Source organism: Schistocerca gregaria, chromosome 6 (assembly GCF_023897955.1).
Source record: "Schistocerca gregaria isolate iqSchGreg1 chromosome 6, iqSchGreg1.2, whole genome shotgun sequence".
NCBI classification, from domain to species: domain Eukaryota; kingdom Metazoa; phylum Arthropoda; class Insecta; order Orthoptera; family Acrididae; genus Schistocerca; species Schistocerca gregaria.
The window spans coordinates 363743998-363756278 of record NC_064925.1 but is presented as its reverse complement, the minus strand read 5'-3'; the positions used below and the strand labels follow the sequence as shown (position 1 = coordinate 363756278).

Below are 12281 nucleotides of genomic sequence, written 5' to 3'. Positions count from 1 at the left end.
CGATCGTAGAGATTCTGGATGTAGTCCTGTGGAACGGCTTGCCATGCCATTTCCACCTGGCGCCTCAGTTGGACCAGCGTTCGTGCTGGACGTGCAGACCGCGTGAGACGACGCTTCATCCAGTCCCAAACATGCTCAATGGCGGACAGATCCGGAGATCTTGCTGGCCAGGGTAGTTGACTTACACCTTCTAGAGCACGTTGGGTGGCACGGAATACATGCGGACGTGCATTGTCCTGTTGGAACAGCAAGTTCCCTTGCCGGTCTAAGAATGGTAGAACGATGGGTTCGATGACGGTTTGGATGTACCGTGCACTATTCAGTGTCCCCTCGACGATCACCAGAGGTGTACGGCCAGTGTAGGAGATCGCTCCCCACACCATGATGCCGGGTGTTGGCCCTGTGTGCCTCGGTCGTATGCAGTCCTGATTGTGGCGCTCACCTGCACGGCGCCAAACACGCATACGACCATCATTGGCACCAAGGCAGAAGCGACTCTCATCGCTGAAGACGACACGTCTCCATTCGTCCCTCCATTCACGCCTGTCGCGACACCACTGGAGGCGGGCTGCACGATGTTGGGGCGTGAGCGGAAGACGGCCTAACGGTGTGCGGGACCGTAGCCCAGCTTCATGGAGACGGTTGCGAATGGTCCTCGCCGATACCCCAGGAGCAACAGTGTCCCTAATTTGCTGGGAGGTGGCGGTGCGGTCCCCTACGACACTGCGTAGGATCCTACGGTCTTGGCGTGCATCCGTGCGTCGCTGCGGTCCGGTCCCAGGTCGACGGGCACGTGCACCTTCCGCCGACCACTGGCGACAACATCGATGTACTGTGGAGACCTCACGCCCCATGTGTTGAGCAATTCGGCAGTACGTCCACCCGGCCTCCCGCATGCCCACTATACGCCCTCGCTCAAAGTCCGTCAACTGCACATACGGTTCACGTCCACGCTGTCGCGGCATGCTACCAGTGTTAAAGACTGCGATGTAGCTCCGTATGCCACGGCAAACTGGCTGACACTGACGGCGGCGGTACCCAAATGCTGCGCAGCTAGCGCCATTCGACGGCCAACACCGCGGTTCCTGGTGTGTCCGCTGTGCCGTGCGTGTGATCATTGCTTGTACAGCCCTCTCGCAGTGTCCGGAGAAAGTATGGTGGGTCTGACACACCGGTGTCAATGTGTTCTTTTTTCCATTTCCAGGAGTATAGATAGTGAGGTCTTCTGCCATTGTCTTCTGCGCGTGCTCCGTGAACGGCGACCCTGGCATTCGATCCGACACGCGCTCCAGTGGCGCCGGCACACGCGTGTACAGTGCAAGCACCTCGTCGCCCGTGGGCACGCTGCATGTAGCCCAATTGATGTTACTAAACCGGGGTCGGCCACGGCGTGCCAAGCTCCACGATTGCTGCGTGCAGGCCTGTCTCGTCTTTGCTCACTCCTTACAGGAAGCACTGCGTACAGTGCGTCACGTCTTTTACAATTTAGGCGAGGCATTTTCTCGTCTTTTTTTTCAGAAAGAAATTTCCGCTATTTGACTGGTAATTGTTCATTTATTTTGCACAGTCATGTTTTCGGATTTATGGCCATTCTCAAGTGCATAGTGAAATGTTAATTCTGATCAGATGAAGCGCCATCTGTTGGACATTTTTTGAACGTTTGTATTTTTTTGGTTCTAATAACAACTCATGTCATTCCAAGCATGTGTGTCAATTTTTACCTTTCTCTCTACATTATTCCGTGGTTTATTAAGTTTCCAAATTTATACTGACCTTTTGATCACCCGGTATAGTACTCACTGAAACAAAAAAAAAAAATTATATGTGTTTCTGTTAATTGAATTTCAAAAGAACACTTAATATTGTGAGGAAAAATAGAATTATAAATTTTGTTACTATAAATGATTATTCAAAGAATGTGAAATACTGACTGTAGCGGAGGATGTGAAAATCGCCACAGAAGAAACGATATGTATTGAAAATGACAAAGACTGTACAAGAATTAGTTAAGATATAAATAAGCAATATATTGTAATAGAATCGCTTGCCTTCCGCATGGACTGAATGGGAGAGGAACCCGTGACGTTGCATTTCGCTCTTACGTAGTCTTCATTTCTCGTAAGTCGCCGATCGACGCCATTTGTAGCTGGGATTGTAAAAGGTGTCTAAAGATTTTAATTGTTTCTGTTAAAATATATTTATCTAGTAAAATCAGTTTCTCACAATTACTGCAAAGTTCGCACCGGACATTACCCTTTCTATTTAAGAAATGTCAGAATTTTATTGCATATCGCTGGCGGTGCGGAGATGCGCCGCGAGCCAGCAGTCTGCAGCAGCGGCAGATTTAAATATATGATCGCTATAACGACCACATCCTAAAAAGGGTACAGGTAGAAGTGAACGAAAATAATAAAGTGTTTCTTTTCACACATTGCAGACGCAGAATAAAAAGAGATAGTAGATTTTATCTTGTGCATTCACAGTTGTATACAAGCTGCAGCTTTTGTAAATTGTAAATTTTCGTTCAAGAAAGTGATAAATTCTGAACACATCGTAAAGTGTATTTGAAAGTGGATAATTTTCATGAGAGCTTAGCAATATAAAAAAGAAAACATTTTCATACAATAACGATAGTCTTATGCTTCAAAGCTAGTCGGGATCTATACAGTAAAACAAAAATCCACTGCAACTTGAAAATGTTTGCTACGTTCGATGGACAATAATATTTTCTTTCTTGCACAAACGACTTTAGTACTGGAATAAAAGTAAAACCTGAATAATTATTTTGGAATATTCAAAGAAATTCATTTTTTTAATCTGCAACAGAATATTTCACACGCAAAGTAATACTCACAGATGAAAAATTTATTGCAACCTTTCATTTCTCATGTCCATCCATGTATATGTTAAGTTCAATCACAGCGATTTCTCATTCAAATTAAACGCAAAAAGCAAAGAAGGTTCAAAACCAGACGGTCAACTATAGAATAATCAAAACAGACAGAATCGCATTAAAGACGTTCTAGGCTTTTCCGGTCTAATAAGTCTTGAAGGTCTCCTTGGGTTTCCTCGCGGACCCTAAAATCTACTTTATTCAATATTTCGGCGATCCAGCTGTCTGTTATCTTCAGGAGAACGCTCCTCCTTGTGCTGAGCTGTACCGCTAAAAACTTATGCCGAAGCTGCAGGTCATCATCTTATACAGTCCTTCGTAACAGTCGAACGTGCCACATAGAAAAACGTTCTCTTTTGAATCGAAATTTCATAATTATACTAGTCAGTTAACGTGCAACCGATTTACGTTGAAAAAAAAAATTCGTTCCAAATTTGGACACTAGGTGAAAATCTGGAGCTGTACACTGTTCATATGACGATTGACATCCTCGTTGTCATTTGACAAGCCATAACGTGAGTGAACACTATAGATAGCTATATTGCGGCGACATGTAGTAAGCGTTGCTTCATGCAGTGGAGAATAGCAAAACAGAGACACGCCGGCGACTGAGGCGTTGCGAAGTAGACAGGACAGATAGCCTTGCTGACAGCAGCAGTCTACCAACACGTTGACGCAAGGACGCACACAGACCGAGCGCTGAGCGAAGCCTGGAGAGTGCTGAGTTAGGGGAAGTGGGGCCAGCATGCTAAGTTACGCTGCAATATACTGCGGGAGTAATAACAAAAAGCTACCACCGAGGTTAAAAACGTCCTCCTGCCGGATATAAATAGTGGAGTGCAGGCAGCAACGGACAGAAGCCATTAGGAAGCAGTTCGGATCTGAGGAAGGACGTGGTCCGTGTCCGAATGTTCAGTTTTCGTAGGTGACGATTCCGGAAGTCTGTTCCAGCTCGCAGGAGTCATCCGTTCGCCGCCAGATGTCAACTTCGGCTCTAGAGGTCGGTCCGAGTTCGGTCAGCACCATGGCTGACTACAGCGAGAACTTCCAGCAGGACCGACTGCAGCGCGGTCTCGGTCACAGGCGCCGCCGGGAACTGACGCCCGGACTTCACGGCAACCCGGCCCCAAGGCGCGTGGTCCGTCCATGACAGGTCCTCACGGACATCACGACTAACGGCTTCCCAGCCGCAGGTGCAGCAGGCGTCGGCAGCTGACCTCACCTCGCAGCGAGGCTGCTCTGTGGGTGTGCCGTACTGGGGCGTCGGACGGCGACGAGTTCATCTCAACCACAGGGCATCCTGGCTTCAGCGGAGCACTGGTGGCCTGAGGCTCCTGAGTGCGATCGGCGGCGCACGTTGCGCGCATTGTCGGAGAACCTACACAGCCAGGCGGAGGGATCCCGCGGGGTTGGCACTGACGACGAGGGAGAAATTGTAAAGGAAGTTCAATAAATAATTGTAAAACGCCTTGTCAAAGAGGGCGGAGGAGCGGATAGAGGTTCAGGGCACTCTCTTGTCCTTGGGGTGGGAAATTGCCCCTAAAGGCGGAAGAATCAGCAATGATCAACGACATGAGGATGCAGAAGGCAATGCAAACCACTGCGTTAAAGACACGTAAGGTGTATCAACAGGACATGTGGCCTGTAGTTGAAGAAGTGTCATGATGATCTTTCCATTGGCAAAAGATTCCGGAATAGTCCCCCATTCGGATCTCCGGGAGGGGACTGCCAAGGAGGAGGTTACCATGAGAAAAAGATTGAATAATCAACGAAAGGATAATGTTCTACGAGTCGGTGCGTGGAATGTCAGAAGCTTGAACGTGGTAGGGAAACGAGAAAATTGTCGGAGAACCTACACAGACAGGCGGAGGGATCCCGCGGGGTTGGCACTGACGACGAGAGAGAAATTGTAAAGGAAGTTCAATAAATAATTGTAAAACGCCTTGTCAAAGAGGGCGGAGGAGCGGATAGAGGTTCAGGGCACTCTCTTGTCCTTGGGGTGGGAAATTGCCCCTAAAGGCGGAAGAATCAGCAATGATCAACGACATGAGGATTCAGAAGGCAATGGAAACCACTGCATTAAAGACACGTAACGTGTATCCACAGGACATGTGGCCTGTAGTTGAAGAAGTGTCATGATGATCTTTCCATTGGCAAAAGATTCCGGAATAGTCCCCCATTCGGATCTCCGGGAGGGGACTGCCAAGGAGGAGGTTACCATGAGAAAAAGACTGAATAATCAACGAAAGGATAATGTTCTACGAGTCGGGGCGTGGAATGTCAGAAGCTTGAACGTGGTAGGGAAACAAGAAAATCTGAAAAGAGAAATGCAAAGGCTCAATCTGGATATAGTAGGGGTCAGTGAAGTGAAGTGGAAGGAAGACAAGGATTTCTGGTCAGATGAGTATCGGGTAATATCAACAGCAGCAGAAAATGGTATAACTGGTGTAGGATTCGTTATGAATAGGAAGGTAGGGCAGAGGATTCGCTGATGACATTGCTATCCTGAGTGAAAGTGAAGAAGAATTAAATGATCGGCTGAACGGAATGAAGTATAATGAGTACACAGTATGGTTTGAGAGTAAATCGGAGAAAGACGAAGGTAATGAGAAGTAGTAGAAATGAGAACAGCGAGAAACTTTACATCAGGATTGATGGTCACGAAGTCAATGAAGTTAAGGAATTCTGCTACCTAGGCAGTAAAATAACCAATGACTGACGGGGCAAGGAAGACATCAAAAGCACACTCGCTATGGCAAAAAAAGGCATTTCTGGCCAAGAGAAGCCTACTAATATCAAATACCGGCCTTAATTTGAGGAAGAAATTTCTGAGGATGTACGTCTGGAGTACAGCATTGTATGGTAGTGAAAGATGGACTGTGGGAAAACCGGAACAGAAGAGAATCGAAGCATTTGAGATGTGGTGCTATAGACGAATGTTGAAAATTAGGTGGACTGATAAGGCGAGGAATGAGGAGGTTCTACGCAGAATCGGAGAGGAAAGGAATATGTGGAAAACACTGTTAAGGAGAAGGGACAGGATGATAGGACATCTCCTAAGACATGAGGGAATGACTTCCATGGTACTAGAGGGAGCTGTAGCGGGCAAAAACTGTAGAGGAAGACAGAGATTGGAATACGTCAAGCAAATAATTGAGGACGTAAGTTGCAAGTGCTACTCTGAGATGAAGAGGTTAGCACAGGAAAGGAATTCGTGGCGGGCCGCATCAAACCAGTCAGTAGACTGATGACACAAAAAAAAAAAAAAAAAAAAAATCCACGCCGTCTCAGTCTTTGGCGCGGCCACTGTGTTTGCTGCTAACAAGTGGTGCAGAAATCGTAACAACTAGAAGAGAAACCGTGTGCTGTTAGTGAAACTTTTGTATGCGAACTGCAGCAATCAGAGTGCTGCATTGAGAAAGTATCGTCGACTGAAAGATCTAAGGAGAGGCCCGATGTCATTACATGGTGTAAAAACTATGGGAATTAACATCGACTGAATATCGAAAAACCGAGTGCGCTTGGTGTGACACCTGGAAGAGCAAGGCGTGCTATTCCGGTGTAAGTTGTTGACGAGTTTGTTGTTGCTGTAACTGACAATGCAGCACATGTCCCAGGCTTCGCTAGTGCTCATGCGGTCGCACGAGATTTGTCCTTCGCATACTCGACAGCACCGAACTTTTGCGGTTTGTTTCAATCTGGTACCCGCACAAGGTTCAGACGGTGTAGCAACTTAACCCTCACTATCCGCAACAATGATGTGAATCCGCTCTTCAGTTTCTGACATAGGCCAAAGTTGATGACTTGTGGCCGGGGAATGTTCGGTGGAGTAACGAGGCACTTGTTACGCTACACAGTGCAGTGAATACATGGAAATGCCGAATGGAGTACCATTAAACCGAGTGTTGTGTACGAAGAGCCACTGTAATCGCCATATGTGACTGTTAGGTGCTTATTCACAAGCCCTTAATTCGGTCTACTCCTTTTTTAAAAAAATACACCCAGAGTGCCTCTCAACTTTACCATGACGTCTGTACGTGTTAGAGACATCCCTACACGGCATGCTGCTCCTCCTCTGGAAGAGGCCAGCTTTGTGGCGACCACTGTTTTAATGCAAGATGGGGCAACACCTCACGTTGCCCTCCTACTGAAAGTACTGCTTCATGCAACCTTCCTTGAACGTGTTGTTTTCAGAGGTTCTCCAGATGCACGGCCTGTTAGATAACCTGATCTGAATCCATGTGACACTGGGGATATCTAAACGCGTTTACCACGGAGCGTTCATTCTCCACCTGATTTGCACGGCAGTATCCAGGAACACGCTTCTCAGATTCCACTGGAACTGCAGCGGGTGACTGTTGACCAGGTTGTTTTAAGTATCCAGCATCTCGTCGACATCTTAGGTGCTCATACTGAAAACGTTCCACAAGCGGCGGTTAATAATGAAATCATTATGTCTGTCTCATTTGTTTGAGCTTTTTTGGCCACGTCCCATTCGTCATTCATTACATGTGGAAACATTTCACTACGTCTTTCTTGCACACATAGCGCCAGATTTTCACTTAGTGGCCAAATTGGAACTACGATTTTTGCAGCATAAATCGGTTCCGCATTAACGTATTTGATTATCTACCACGTTTCGCTGCCATCAGGTACTTACAGCCCATACTGGACCTCTGGGAGTAGGTGTACCTTGATTACAACCACACGTTACCTTGGAAGGGACTATTACTAAACGCGGTAAACAAAACTGAGGGTCTTCAACGCGCCAAAGATCACACAGACTAGACAGTAACTGACATTTGAACATTTGTGCACTTCTTTCTGTGCGTTATCGTAGCTTAACTGTCTGTGTGTCTTATTTTCTGAGGCAGTTTTGCGAGGCAGTCGCATCGTTATCTCCAACGTGTGTTGGAAACCACCTACAAAACCACACTCAAGCTTGCCAGTGTACCAGCCCATTGTCGTTAATCTGCAACGTGAATACGGTCCGAAAGTGACTAACTAGTTTGTCCTATTGAGTCAACTTGGCAGTTTGAATCTCATGGGACTTTTGCGAAGATGTTTCCTTGGATTGTAAGTTCAAATGGCTCTGAGCACTATGGGACTTAACATCTGAGGTCATCTGTCCCTTGGACTTAGAACTATTTAAACTTAACTAACCTAAGGACATCACACACAACCATGCTCGAGGCAGGATTCGAACCTGCGACCGTAGCGGTCGCGCGGTTCCAGACTGAAGCGCCTATAACCGCTCGGCCACAGTTTTCAAGGACATTTCCACCACTGGGCGCCAGCTTGTTTTTAGTTAGGTCAAATACAAGACACGTTATAGCGTAGTCCTCAAAAATGGTTCAAATGGCTCTGAGCACTATGGGACTTAAGTCCTGAGGCCATCAGTCACCTAGAACGTACAACTACTTAAACCTAACTAACCTAAGTACATCACACACATCCATGCTCGAGGCCGGATTCGAAACTGGGACCGTAGCGGTCGCGCGGTTCCAGATTGTAGCACCTAGAAGCGCTCGGTCACTTCTGCCGGCCGTAGTCTTCAAGCGGAATATTTTTTGCCTGTGCATATGCCTAATAATTCAAACTTCCTCTGACACACATAGGTATTTCCTCTTTATAATGTTAAACTCTAGCTGAGGACATTTACAAACTGCAATATTGATGTCTAAAGCAAAGCTAACAGTCAAAGCGATTTCTTTTTAAGAAGGAAAAAGTGCCTCGTTTGAATATAAGTTTTAGCCTTCCTTAGCCAAGAATGAGCAGTGCCATTTTCACAAGGAGACCTCTCCCTCCAGCGGCGAGATCGACCTTTTAAAACCATCTATATAGTGATGTAGGTTAAGAGCCCAGGTATCACACCTGCATCCATTCACCCTGGCGAGCTGTCGTTTGCGAGTAATCTACGAAAAAAAAATTGAATTTGACATGATGCCCAATAGCGGCAAATGAGGAGGCTCCCGATGGCTCATTCTGTGGCTGGTGGCTAGAGTAAAAACTACATACAGTGAAGGTTGTGGGTACAAATCTCATCAATGCTCTGAATTTCTCGTTTTTGAATCTATATTGAAATGATTTTGATCATTATTGTTTTCAGTTAATTGGTTTCTGATCGTTAGTCACATTTTAATCATCTTATTAATTTCTTCATTTGTACTCATTTTTTCTTTTTATCATCATTTGTCTACATGGAATTTTTGTGAATGTGAATTTAATAATATTCGTCTATTAGAATATTTAAATGTTTGAAAATGTCGATATATCGTAAAAAAAGATTAAGTAGTCTACTTATATTGACTGAGCAATAGAGTCAAAAATGTATTTCTCGTTATAAGACGTGCACTTTTTTTCAAACAAGAGATTATAAGTAAAACGAAATTCAAGCAAAATGAGGAATATAAATAATAATGCAATGACATGGACAAAAATTGGATGATAAAAGGAAAGAAATGAAATCAATATTAACACATAAAATTAATTAACGTCGCACAAAGGTTTCAAGCAGAAAGACAATGATAGGAAGTAAAATGAGATCAAACGAAAAAGTCAATGTGATGAATAAAACGATGTGACAAAGGAATAATAATAAAAGTTACTTTTAAACCGATTAACTGAATAAAAACAAAGATCAAAATAATTTCGATAAAAATTTAAGAACAAAAATATTCGAATCACTGTCTTTTGCCTTACCACATCCATTATAACACTTAACCAGTCAATCTCATGCTATTACTTATTACTTTAATGCTGTTGAGCTTTACGCAAAATTCTGAATTTTGTTTTCGTCAGTAACCAGGGTGAATGGCTGCAGAGTGTGATAGCTGGGATATTAACCTACATCACCATTCAGTTGGTTTCAAAAAGTCGATCGCACCGCTGGAGACCTCTCTTTGTCAGCTTAGAAACACACAGTTCTGAAAGTTACTGTCGCCGATACGCAATGAAACGCAGTTTCGATTTCTCTGACGTTCCCTGACCACCTGACGTTCAATACGTCACCCTCCTTTTGATGTGTGGAGCCTTTTTATGCGTGAAGTTATGTGGGGCTGTGCATTGAAAACGTCTGCTGGCAGGCTGGCTGTTCTGCCAACTCCCTTACTGCGAAACGGCCAACCGTAGAAAAAGGACGACGGAGAGCAGCGCAGGAGTAATTCGGCGGACACGTTTTAATCAGCAGCGATGGGCCATTCCCGGGCGCGAACAGTGCTTCGGAAACGACCGGTGCGACGCGTTGCCCTCTCCGTGGATGGCTGCCCGCGCGTGGCGAAGCGACCACTGCTTGGCGTACCGGTACTGCCTGCACCGCCGCTGACCACTTCATGTGTGGAGTGGACTGGTAGGCACTGCGTCTACCACCAAGGCAGCTCACTAGGCGTGTCTCGTACAGGATTGCCCTCTCTAATTGGCACGGGCACAACGTCAGTTACCACCCACTAAACATGCTATGACGAGTGAAAAATAGAAGCACGCCCAAACTGGAGGCGAGTTTTATCATCCTGTAGAGGAGTCTGGGTGTACCTGAAAGTGTGAAGCACCTTTCACTCAACCGAATTTCTTGTCTCAATTGATTACTCATGACAAGGCCGGCTACTGCAGCGCCCCTCGCGTTTAATTCCTGTACTGAGTCACGTCTGCATCAAATGGTTCTTTAGTTTACACGTCAGCTCCTAAACAGTTTATTTTGTGACACCTGTCTGCTGGGCTGGTTGGCACCTGGCCAGCCGACCGCAACCCCACATATAGCTACATCAGTTCATTCCCTTTGAGACAAACTTCCCTCGAACTTCAGTTGTACCAGGTGGTCTGTATTAAGAGAAAGATTGGTTGACGTTAATTGCCAAATGAATCAATTTGCTACTTTGCTGATGACACTGCTTTCCTCGTCCTCTACCCTCCACTCTGGAAATCCCAACAATCCCTCCAAATCCACCTCAGTCAGGCTACCTCCTGGTGTAAGCAATGGCTCCTCAAGATCAGCACATCCCAAGCCAAGGCAACAGTTATAGCACAAACCACCAGCACCTTCAACCATCGTGGCTTCTACCTTATCATCTACATCTGTCCTATCCAGTTTCCAACACATTAAACTATCTTTCACTCGCCCTTGACCAACAACTAACATGGAAACCGCTCCTACTAACCATCCAACAGGAAGCTCACGATAGACAAAAAGTACTAAAACTATTAACAGGTCGTGCATGGCCATTAAACCCCTCCACTACTCTCTACAACTATAAAATCCTGATCCGACCACTCCTCTGCTGTGCCAATGTTGCTTGGGTCTCTGCCCCACCAAAGTTCTGTAAGTCCCTCTGTAAGGTGTCAGGCAAATCCAACACCTTACATGAAAACCCTCACATAATAAGCAAATCTACTAGTATGTCACATAGCTCCGAATAAATCGTGACATTAAATTAACCAAAGTAATACGAGTAACGAGTGAGCAAATGGAATACCACAGACTAACACAAGAATGCCTAAATGCATGTCGTGCCTTCTCACCGTGAGGCAGACGCAGTTTCGAGGGGAGAAACGAGGACAGAAGCCGAGAGCAGAACCGTGTTGAGCTAGAAGGCCCTACGATAAGGAACGGACGGCCCAGCCTACCTGTACAACTACCACCCGCACGTTTTAGCGTGAGACTGTTTCGCGTCTCAGGTATGTCAAGGACCACCCCCAGCCCATGTTAAAAGCTAGAGCCCTCCAGAAAAGCAGTATAGATCTTACGATAACATAAAAAGGGCCACTACCACCCGCAAGTTTTAGCGTGAGACTTTTTCGCGTGTCTGTTACATTAGGACAATCCTCCAGTCCATGTTAAAAGATAGACCCCTCCAGAAGAACAGTATAGATCTCAAGATAACGCTAAAAGGACCACACCAGCTGCAGGTTTTAGCGTGAGACTTTTTAGCGTCTCTGTTACGTTGCAAACTTTAAAAAACATTGCCCCACCACGAAAATTATAACGTTTCTCATTGGATAGACAGAATTTTTGTAGGCGGAGCTTAAGGTTAACATTGAGACCCTGATTGGTCAGATGAAAACATAGCCAGATAGTTTTTTTTAAACTAACTTCGGTAAATTGTAGTAAGGAGAAGTTAGGAGGTTGGTTCCGAGACGGCGAGTTGGATGGCTGCTGCGCCGGCCGCTGCCGCCCTGACGCTGCCTAAACACCGACAAGGTAATGAACGCACGCGATGCCGCATATTTGAGCGCATAAAGCTTCACTCAGAACTGCAGAAGTCTCATCTGTTACACCCCTTTTTTGCGTAATACTAATGGTGATCGTTAATTAAAACTCATGGTGTTCACATTTGCCACTTGAAGAACAGATCTGAAACGCGATGATTTTTCTTTTATATAGTTATTGAGAAGC

The 12281-nt window shown here is 45.7% G+C and overlaps 1 protein-coding gene across 2 annotated transcripts in view; it reads right to left on the bottom strand.

Moving 5' to 3' along the window:
- Positions 1–12281, bottom strand: part of LOC126278155 (dipeptidyl aminopeptidase-like protein 6) — a 752824-nt gene that overhangs the window by 420291 nt on the left and 320252 nt on the right. The gene's annotated exons all lie outside the window — the stretch shown is intronic.